Below are 9,604 nucleotides of genomic sequence, written 5' to 3'. Positions count from 1 at the left end.
TTTTTTTTCTCATTTACAGTCAATTGTTGTACCAACACCCCTCTGTGGTTCTCTGAATTATCAGTGTTTTGTTGTATATTTATCTTGTATTGCACTGTTCTCTATTTGTTATAGTCTGTTTAGAACCCCCTCGAAAACGTGATGATACATCTCAAGTTGTTTGTCCTGATAATAAATTGTATTCATTAGAAAACGTGTACATTTATTCAGCTCTCATACCTCATCAGATGGCTATAATATTTGTCCAGCAGATGGCACATGTGAGGTAAATTTACAGACTTCATAAACCCAGATCATGCATTCACAAATACTTTTAGTAGTTTGATGAGGTTTCTAAATGGTTCTAAATGGTTAAAGACACTATTTGCTTGTTTGCACTTTAGATTAGACAATAACTGGCTCCACTGAAATGTTTCTACATTTTTGCTGAATATTACTTTTTTTTTCGAGCTGACATTTTATCATTTAAAGCCCCTCACTAACATAACATACAGTAACTACCTTTGTTTGAGTGTTGTTTTTATGACATGTACACACATCTCCCTGTAGGTGGCAGCATCTACCTTCTCTTGTATCACACGCACGACAACCTTGGTTTACTTTTTTGACCAGACACAAAGATGAATTCGGAAAGGAGAAATGAACCAAGGGCGACAACATCTTCATCACTTGTGTTAATGGCTCCACGTGGAGACGATGTAATTTATTTTAAAAGGTTGACTTCAGCAGAATCATCTCTCATCCAGCAAAGCAGCACATTTCTTTTGTTTGGTTTTGTGTTATCAGTAACACTTGACCTTGCCTTTGTCTGCCCCCCTCATCCCTGTGTTTGAATCAAGAGGATGCATTACCCTGCCTGGTTTCATTTCCATACAATTGCTGATGGCTGTGGAAAAATTCAGTTTGCAGGTTAATGAATAAAGAATGAAACTGTGTGTGTGTGTGTGTGTGTGTGTGTGTGTGTGTGTGTGTGTGTGTGTGTGTGTGTGTGTGTGTGTGTGTGTGTGTGCACGCGCATGTGTGTGTGTATGTGTGTGTGAAGTATTTACCCCTGTACTCTTAAATTACCCTTCCAAAATAGCATCAGGGACCTTTATTGGGACTGAGAATACCTGAGCAGGCAAATTATCCTCGGCCACAATCGATGTGCCGTGTAATATGATACTACAGTCGGTCCTCAGAAATAGAGGCAGTCACATGTATTTTTAGCATCACCATATCTTGCTTGTTGTGGTGATTTTTCCCAGAGGCAGCAACATCTGAGCAACCTGGGAAATACAAACCTAGGGGACAAATTAAGATGAACTTTCAAAGACATCCTGTTTGATGTTGATAACACAATGAAACAAGGCTCTTAGCAGGTCAAATGAAGGAGATTTATAGGACTTGCTTCTGTAAAATGTGAGTCTACATTTTTAAGAAATACAGTCATCTAAAGGTAGAGTGTTATCATGTAAAACGATGCTCCAGCCTGTGTAATATTCACAGTGTAGCTCAGAAGGAGCTTTTGCAAAGGCTGACAAAATTGCTCACAATTGCATGGCATGTAAACAGCACTCACATTATGAGTGTTAGTAAATGCAAATTGCACTTGAGTGGCAGTTACTTCAAAATACATAAGTGGAATCACAATGGACTCAGAGTACAAGAGTCAAAGTGAAGTAAAAGACATTTTGTACTTTTTGAAATTCAGCTGATGCATTGTAAGTATATGTAAGTATCTCTTTTTATCTTATATATTATGTAGATAACCTTGTTGACATTGTGCATTGTACAGCAAAATTGGAATGCAACCTATTATCAGTGCAAAAGATGCATAAAAAGAGCAGTGATAAAATAATAGAATCATAAAAACAGCAGACAAACATAAATATAATTCTTAAATAAATCGACAGAAACACACTTAGCATTTAACATTCAAATTACTGCAGCATCTAAAGCTGTTAACTGAGTGTAATGGATTCAAATGTACACCGTTTTTCTGTGATATGTTGTTCAGTTGTACAATATACGATAAAGTACGGAATCACAAATGAGGGAACATTACGGCATTCACAAGACGACACTAGACGGAATCAAAATGTTATTGATTTGCATTGTGGGAAATGTAGGATCCTGTTCTTTTGTAACTCTGCCTACATGAAAGAAGTGAGGATAATCTGCTGCTTTGACATTTGATCTTTATGACCTCATGATATACAATAGATGTTGCAGATACTTAAATTCAAGCAAAATCAATCTTTATTTATACAGTGCAAAATCCCAACAAGTGTTACCTGAAGACCCTTTCAAAACAGGGCAGGTCTAGACTGTACTCTATGTTCTATTATTAACAAAGACCCAACATTAAGACAGGATAAGATCCAGTTCCATCTTACAGACAGGACTCAGTCTGATCTCATCTTAATCCACCATGAGCAGAGCACTTTGCAGCATTTAGCAAGTTACAGTGGCAAGGACAAACTTCCTTTAACAGGCAGAAACCTCCAGCAGGACCAGACTCATCTGCTGAGACCGTGTTGGAGAGAGGGATAGAGGGAGATGAAGAGAGAGAGATGATACTAAAATAGTAGCAAACTTCCCAACATTAACCCCAGAAGAGAAACTGTCAGTTCTCCTGGGGGAACGGTCAGCAGCTCCTCTGGCTGCTAAATATGCGTCTGCCTGTCACAGCCTAAGGGACGCACCATCCCATAATATCTGATTTTAGTTGAAGGTTTTATTGGCGTACCACATCAAGTGAAGACATTGAGATATGCTGTATGGGTGACACCATTGTTAATTAATGCATATAAAATATGTAATGAATATACTATGTAATGTATGTGTATGACTTTTATGTGCTTTGGCAACAACATGTCTTTTTTCATGCCAATAAAGCAAATTGAATTGAATTGAATTGATAGTGGTGAGCCGGATAGTAGTAGTCGTAGCGGATGGAGTCTGGCACGCCCACAGCAGCAGGCCGTCTACGGCAGAGATCCAGAGGAACCTACGAGACAAGGGAGCTCAGGGACTCCAGAAAGGTCTATGGTTAGTAACTTTAATGGGACAAGAAGAGCTAAAGTAAGTTCCCCCGGCAGTCTAAGGCTATGGCAGCATCACTAAGAGCTGGTCCAAGCCTGACCCAGCTCTAACTATAAGCTTTATCAAAAAAAGGAAAGTTTGAAGACTACTCTTAAAAGAAGAGAGGGCATCTGCCTCCCGATCCCTGACTGGTAGATGATTCCAAAGGAGAGGGGCCTGAAAGCTGAAGTCTCGACCTCCCATACTACAAACTCAATATACATTGACAGCTTCAGGCTGCTTGCTATAACATGTTCCATGAAACCATAATCTCTTTATCTAAACCAAACAACCAAATCCTCACTCCATACAGACTGAGTCGCTTCTCCTTCTCTTAAAGCTCAAACTCTCCTCAATCATTTTGAGTTTCTCCGTATTGTCAAGGACAGCGACTGTATCTGACAATCAGGGGATACAGCCGCGGTGCAGTTGCCTTGGTTACAAACAGCGCACGCACCACAACACAAACGCTTGGCCAGCTCATATCTCCCCCACTTGTGTATGAGCCAGTGATCCATCGCCATCACCCTGTCAGAAAATAAAACCATACGGCAAAAATATCTGACGCTTCTTTCCCCTAAAGACCCCTGTGGCAGCACGTGAGAGTCTGTATTCATTATGAGCTTTTTTTAGCTTCATGTTATCTATTATGTGTGGAAACCAAACACACATTTCCGCACACACACACACACACACACTGCCTGTTTCTCCTGGATGCTGATGCTCGGCCTTCACCCGGGTTCAGGGTGAGGTTTAAGGTTCAAACGTAACAACTTTCTAACGTTATGCACCTTTTATGGGTTGTGTATATCCACCAAATAACTATAAGGTTGTCAGGCAGCGGCGGCCTCGGATTGCAAAGTGGATTATAAATCATAGCAGCAGAGGCGAGATGAGGTCCCCTCTCCTGAGCACTCTGCTGGTGGTCTGTTATGATAATTAAAGAAAACAGGGATCTGCTGTCATGGGAGAGAGGTCGTGATCTGTAATTCTATACGTGCCTGTCGCCATAAAGGCTTTGATCTATGGACTACCTCACAGAAGATATCCGCAGCTCTCTTTTGCCTTGGTGTTTCTTTTTCGGCCTTGTCTCTTGTTGGATTGAAACATTTACATTCAGAGCAGTCACACCCTGACCTGTGACATCTGATCCTGACCGTGGGGGCGGGGGGGGTTTACACTGTATTAATAATCTGAGAGGGGAACAGACACCTACACAGTCTTCGGGGAAATCGTCTGACTTTATTCTGTGACCCTTTAAAGCGCGTTGGTCAGTCCACTGTTTGCACAGGGTGTCTATGGCAACACCACACAGTCAGTGCTGCATCATAGCTCAGTCAGCCACTATTTATTTCATACATGTCTGTTTAGAGTCAGTGTCTGGCTCATTTGGCTGATAGATTCACTCTACACACCTAGCTCCAGTAAAGTTCAAATCAGAGGTTTATATTTGGGGTTATTCCGGTTGAGTTGATACAAAGCAGTCGTCATAGAGGCCCATTTTTTAAATAAACAGTAGCTAGCTGGATGATTTGATTTATTTGTGTCTTTATTTGAAGAATGAGGGACTAAATGCTTTTCCTGTATTAATGAGATACACCTTTTGGACATCTTTTTTTTGCCATTAAGCTGTTTACATGTAAGTATGGGATAATGTATGGTTAGCAGGTGGTTGCGTCGGGGTATTGAGTCACCCAGAAGGTGTTCTATTTCCCATAACCACCTGCTAACCATACATTATCCTGTGTATTACCTGGCTTCTACCTTAATATACAGACTTGTTGGCTAAAAAATATCAATTAAAATACATGTTCTTGATGTTAAAATGATTTATTCATACAGTTTTTAAAAAAATTGTCCCACTGGATTCTTATCTGCCTGTTGCAGTCAGTTTAACATTCAGATCTCCTTCTTCTCGGAGCTCTGCGGTTCACACACCTTCAAAAATAAACAAGGTAAATGTCACAACTTTAAACCCTGCTGCTAACATCACCACCGCTCATGAGTTTCTTTGTAGAGATCGCTTACCTAAAGTTTCTCTCACCTGCTCCGCTCGTTGGTCATATTGCTGGACAGGATCCAACATAAAAATGTCCGTAGTCTGCCGATTTAGCATGCTAACTGAAGCTAACATTTTAGCCACATTGTTTTGATGCTACTGGAAGCTAGCGGTTTGACTTCACCTTACGGTCTATGGTGCAAAATGTGCTGGAAATCTTTTCCGCAGATTGATTTGACATGACGTGTGATCAGATGGCCTCTGGCGTAGCTCATGTTATTGAAAGTTAATAACCATTGTCAAGGGGTTTTGACCAATCAGAATCAAGCATCTTACACAACTGGAAGATCAGTATTCTCATAGGATTGTATCCAAATAGAATTCAGCATCAAGACATGTTTATTAAAACTTCATTTTTGTTCTTCTTTAGTTTAAGATTTGTGGCAGTTTAAGTCCATGGTGGTCTCATGTTCATGTTGACATTTCTGAAATATGGCTGTCAGAAATAAATATAAATTTGTGAACTATGTTTTTAATAGTTTGTTGGAAATGTTCAAATCTGAGGAGTCATAAGGACGCTTTATCTCCTCAACAAATCAGACAGTATTTTGCTGACATGAATAAGTTTAACAATCAGAAATCTTGTATTTACTTAAACATTTCAACCAACATTGTCTGTTTTTGAAACTATCAGATCAACTTATAAATGTAATTTCAGTAATATCTTGCTGTTCTACAAATTAGCTTTAGCTTCAAGACTGATAACTGTTTCTCAGCTTGTTTCAGCTAATGGTAAATCTTTAATCATGATAAAATAAGTGTGTTAACACGGCTCTAGTTAGGCCCAGCAATGCGTTGAGCGCAGTGCTTAGCATGTTATCATGCTCAGAGTTAGCATCCTAGTTTTACATGTTAGTGTGCAGCAATTGCAAGCTAGCAATGAACTCTCAGTACTGGAGTCAGTCTCAGGTTTGCACCTTAAGAAAAGTTGGATACCATGTGTTGGAGTGGCCATGAATTCATGTTTGACAAATTGAAAGAAAAAATAAATAAATTTAATATTGAATTTTAAAATGTTAGGCTTTATAAGACATAAACAGTACATAGATAAATTCCCAAACATATTAAAACAGTGAGAGAAATAAATAAGCAGATCAGAAACTTGACATTGTTCTGGACAACAGGTAGTTTGTTAAATACTGTCTATCTTTATTGAGCTTATGTGCCTAGTGAAATTAAATGTGTGTTTATGAATATTAGACTCAGGTATTGATCATATTTGAAAATCTGAACAAAATAATTAATTTAACAATGAAGTAAAACAAAACAAAAAACATATCTGATCATTTAATGAGTCTGACTGGGATAGACCCATGTGATCATCACCCCGTCTGTCCCTCTGGGTTGTGTCCAAAAACATCACAGACCTTTGGCTGGAAAGATCCCTGTAGCATTTGCTATCTGCCACAACTCCCACAACCAACACCACTGACACATTCAAGTCAAAGAGGTCAGTCATGCACCCAGAAGCATCGCAAGTTTCCAAGATCTCTATCCCCCAAGCCCACTGGGTCAAAAATAGTCCCTGTTAGCCTTTTATAAATCAGAGTGTTTCTATAAAAAGCCTTTGGCCTGAGCAGAAACCTGGGCTGAAGCCACATCACACTATCTTTAGCTTTATTTATGTCCTGGTGTTGACAGTGCCACTTGCAGAGCTTTCCAGTCACCGCTGAATGGGTCACATGTGTGCCGAGCCTTCCTCTTAATGTTGGAAAGCACCGTGAAGTGAAAAACGGTAATCAGTGGGCACACAGCGCTGGATGGGTTTCATCCTTTACTGAAACAAAGCGCCTAACAGCTGCTGAGTTAACGGCTTGATGATTCCTGCCCGCAGATTCTTTCCATCCACTTAGTGTTTATGGAGCTCTCTTGTGATGACAGATAAGCATGTCCACTATTGTGAAATTATGACTTGCATTATTACAACTTTCACATGACCTGAACTATTGATGCATACACCTATAACTGTGGCTTTATTTGTGTAATGTGGATAAGCTTCATTGTCTTTTGCTCTCTTTTTTTTATTTTTAAGAACTCATCCCTGGACCTTTTCAGTGAGATCCTTACACTGTCACCATGAGCAGACTCTTTCCGTGAACTTGTCTTATTCATGAGTTCAGAAAGGCAGGCATCATTACCAGAAAGCTCAGCTGCTGTCACACAACACAACATTAAAAGAGAAATAAAGGAGAGGAAGATCAATACAGTGAGATGAAGCACAGAGGAAAAAAAGAGAAGGTTCAAAGGAATTGTTTTTACTTGAAGTATACTTTTATGTACAGCTTCTGTTTCTTAATGGAAATAGAAAATGTTAAATGAACAGGGTAGTTAGATGAGTCATTCAGTATGTTTCAGTGTTTTTCATCATCTTGTCGGGCAGAGATAAATGTGTCCTCTATTTGTTTGTTTTTCTGTGATGGGAGGAAAGAAAAAAAGATGGATATACGGGAAACATGATTATTATCTTTCTGAATGATTTGATTTATTGATGTTTTTTTGCCTTAATTTGGGCTGTGCTTTAGACTACTCCATCCATCCATCCATCCATCCATCCATCCATCCATCCATCCATCCATCCATCCATCCATCCATTACCCTTGTACCCATCCATCCATCCATCCATCCATCCATCCATCCATCCATCCATCCATCCATCCATCCATCCATCCATCCATCCATCCATCCATCCATCCATCCATCCATCCATCCATTACCCTTGTACCCATCCATCCATTCTGCCACATATAACTTTACTTTTCCATCTATCAATCATCCATCCATCCATCCATTTATTTATCCATCCATCCATCCATCCATCCATCCATCCATCCAGTACATATTAATTCATCCATCTTTTCATCCATAAATCTATTCATCCATTCACAAATTCCGCAATGCATCCATTTGTTGATCCATCTATTCATTCATGTTTCCAGCCATCCATCTTTCCATTCACCCATCCATTGCTTCATCCATGTATCTATGTATCTATGTATGCATCCATCCACTGATTCATCCATCACTCATATACCCAGCCATCCATTCATCCATCAAGTCATCCATCCATCCTACCATGTATCTTTTCTTAACCAGGCAGCAATATTTCTTTAAAATCCTCTAACAAACACATAATATTAATTACAGTTGAAGTGATCACTTTTTTATTATGCATTCAATTCAGCTGAGCAAACACTCATTGAGAGCCACTCAGCGTGTATGTAGATAAACACAGTAAAGTGACCATCAAACAAAAACACTATCTTACTGCAATGGGAGATTAAAACTGTTGAAGGAGTCAGGGATCAGTGAACTCTGTGCTCCTCTCATTAAGCAAACAGAAGGTCAGAGTGCCATCGTGGAAAAACTGAGTGTTACTATTCCTTCTCAGCCTTTTCTCTTCTTCCTCTTTTTCTCTGTCATGTTTTTGTGGTGAATCTTTAAGAGCAAGTTTGCCCACACAAGGACAGAAGGTCTCATCCCACTCAAACTTCAGTTCATGACTGTTAGCAGAGGCCACATACTCATTGTTCAGAGATGGTGTGTAGGTGGACTGTGTGTATGTGTGTGTGTATGTCTGTGTGGGCCTCGTTACTCTCTTCTCAAGACTGCAGCATTGTTACGCTAAAGCCTTTCAGCTACGAAATGTGGGGGCTGCCACGTCTTACAATGTTGGAGTGCCTGTTGCTCTTTCAGTGTCTCCACAGCATGACCGTTTCAAACACTACAGTTAAAAGACGGTCATCGTTTCTATTTTTAATCCCTTATTGAACCTGGCATTGATCTGCCCTGAGTCTGAGGTGTGCAATCATGCAAATGCTTGTGCCAAGACGGCGATGTGTCAGTGCTGCTAGATGACTGCGTGGGATGAGTGAGTCTGAGGGGAATGAAAGATTGGAACAATGTTTCTGATGAAAATCTACAGTATCTGATGCCCTCACATTGTCAGGAAATGTAGGTCTGTCCCTGTTGTTTGGGGACTTCAGACACTTCCGACTTTAGTTCAAATGAAAGGTGAGATTTATTTTTCTGAGGTAACTGAGATGATTGTCATAATTGGGACCAACAGTAGCTACATATGTTTACATTGTCATGGTATTCTGTTAATTTATTTAAGAGGGATGCTAGTGAACTTGGTACACTTTGGCTGTGAGATCAGTGGCCACCCTGAAATTCTTAGCCATGATTGCCTGTTTGCCTTGTCACAGGCATTACTCTGTGCCTCCATATCCATGACGTCACTCATTTGTTCCTGAAGCCCTGTCTTGAAGCCTATCTAGGCGGGTGCCATATTGGAAATGTTGAACTCAACCTAACTTTGTCTGAGCTAGTGTGAGGTAAAGAGGCGGGCCTTTAGCCTTTTTGTTAACAGCTACAGGGTGCCCACCTGTCAATCAAGTCAGCCATGCCCTTATTTGGGCAAAACTCGTAAGTTTAATACCTTCGACAATACTGAGTTATAAAAAATTCACCCCTCGTACA

This window comes from Notolabrus celidotus, chromosome 3 (assembly GCF_009762535.1).
Source record: "Notolabrus celidotus isolate fNotCel1 chromosome 3, fNotCel1.pri, whole genome shotgun sequence".
Taxonomy (NCBI): domain Eukaryota; kingdom Metazoa; phylum Chordata; class Actinopteri; order Labriformes; family Labridae; genus Notolabrus; species Notolabrus celidotus.
The sequence above is the reverse complement of the archived record's forward strand: the minus strand, read 5'-3'. Positions refer to the sequence as shown.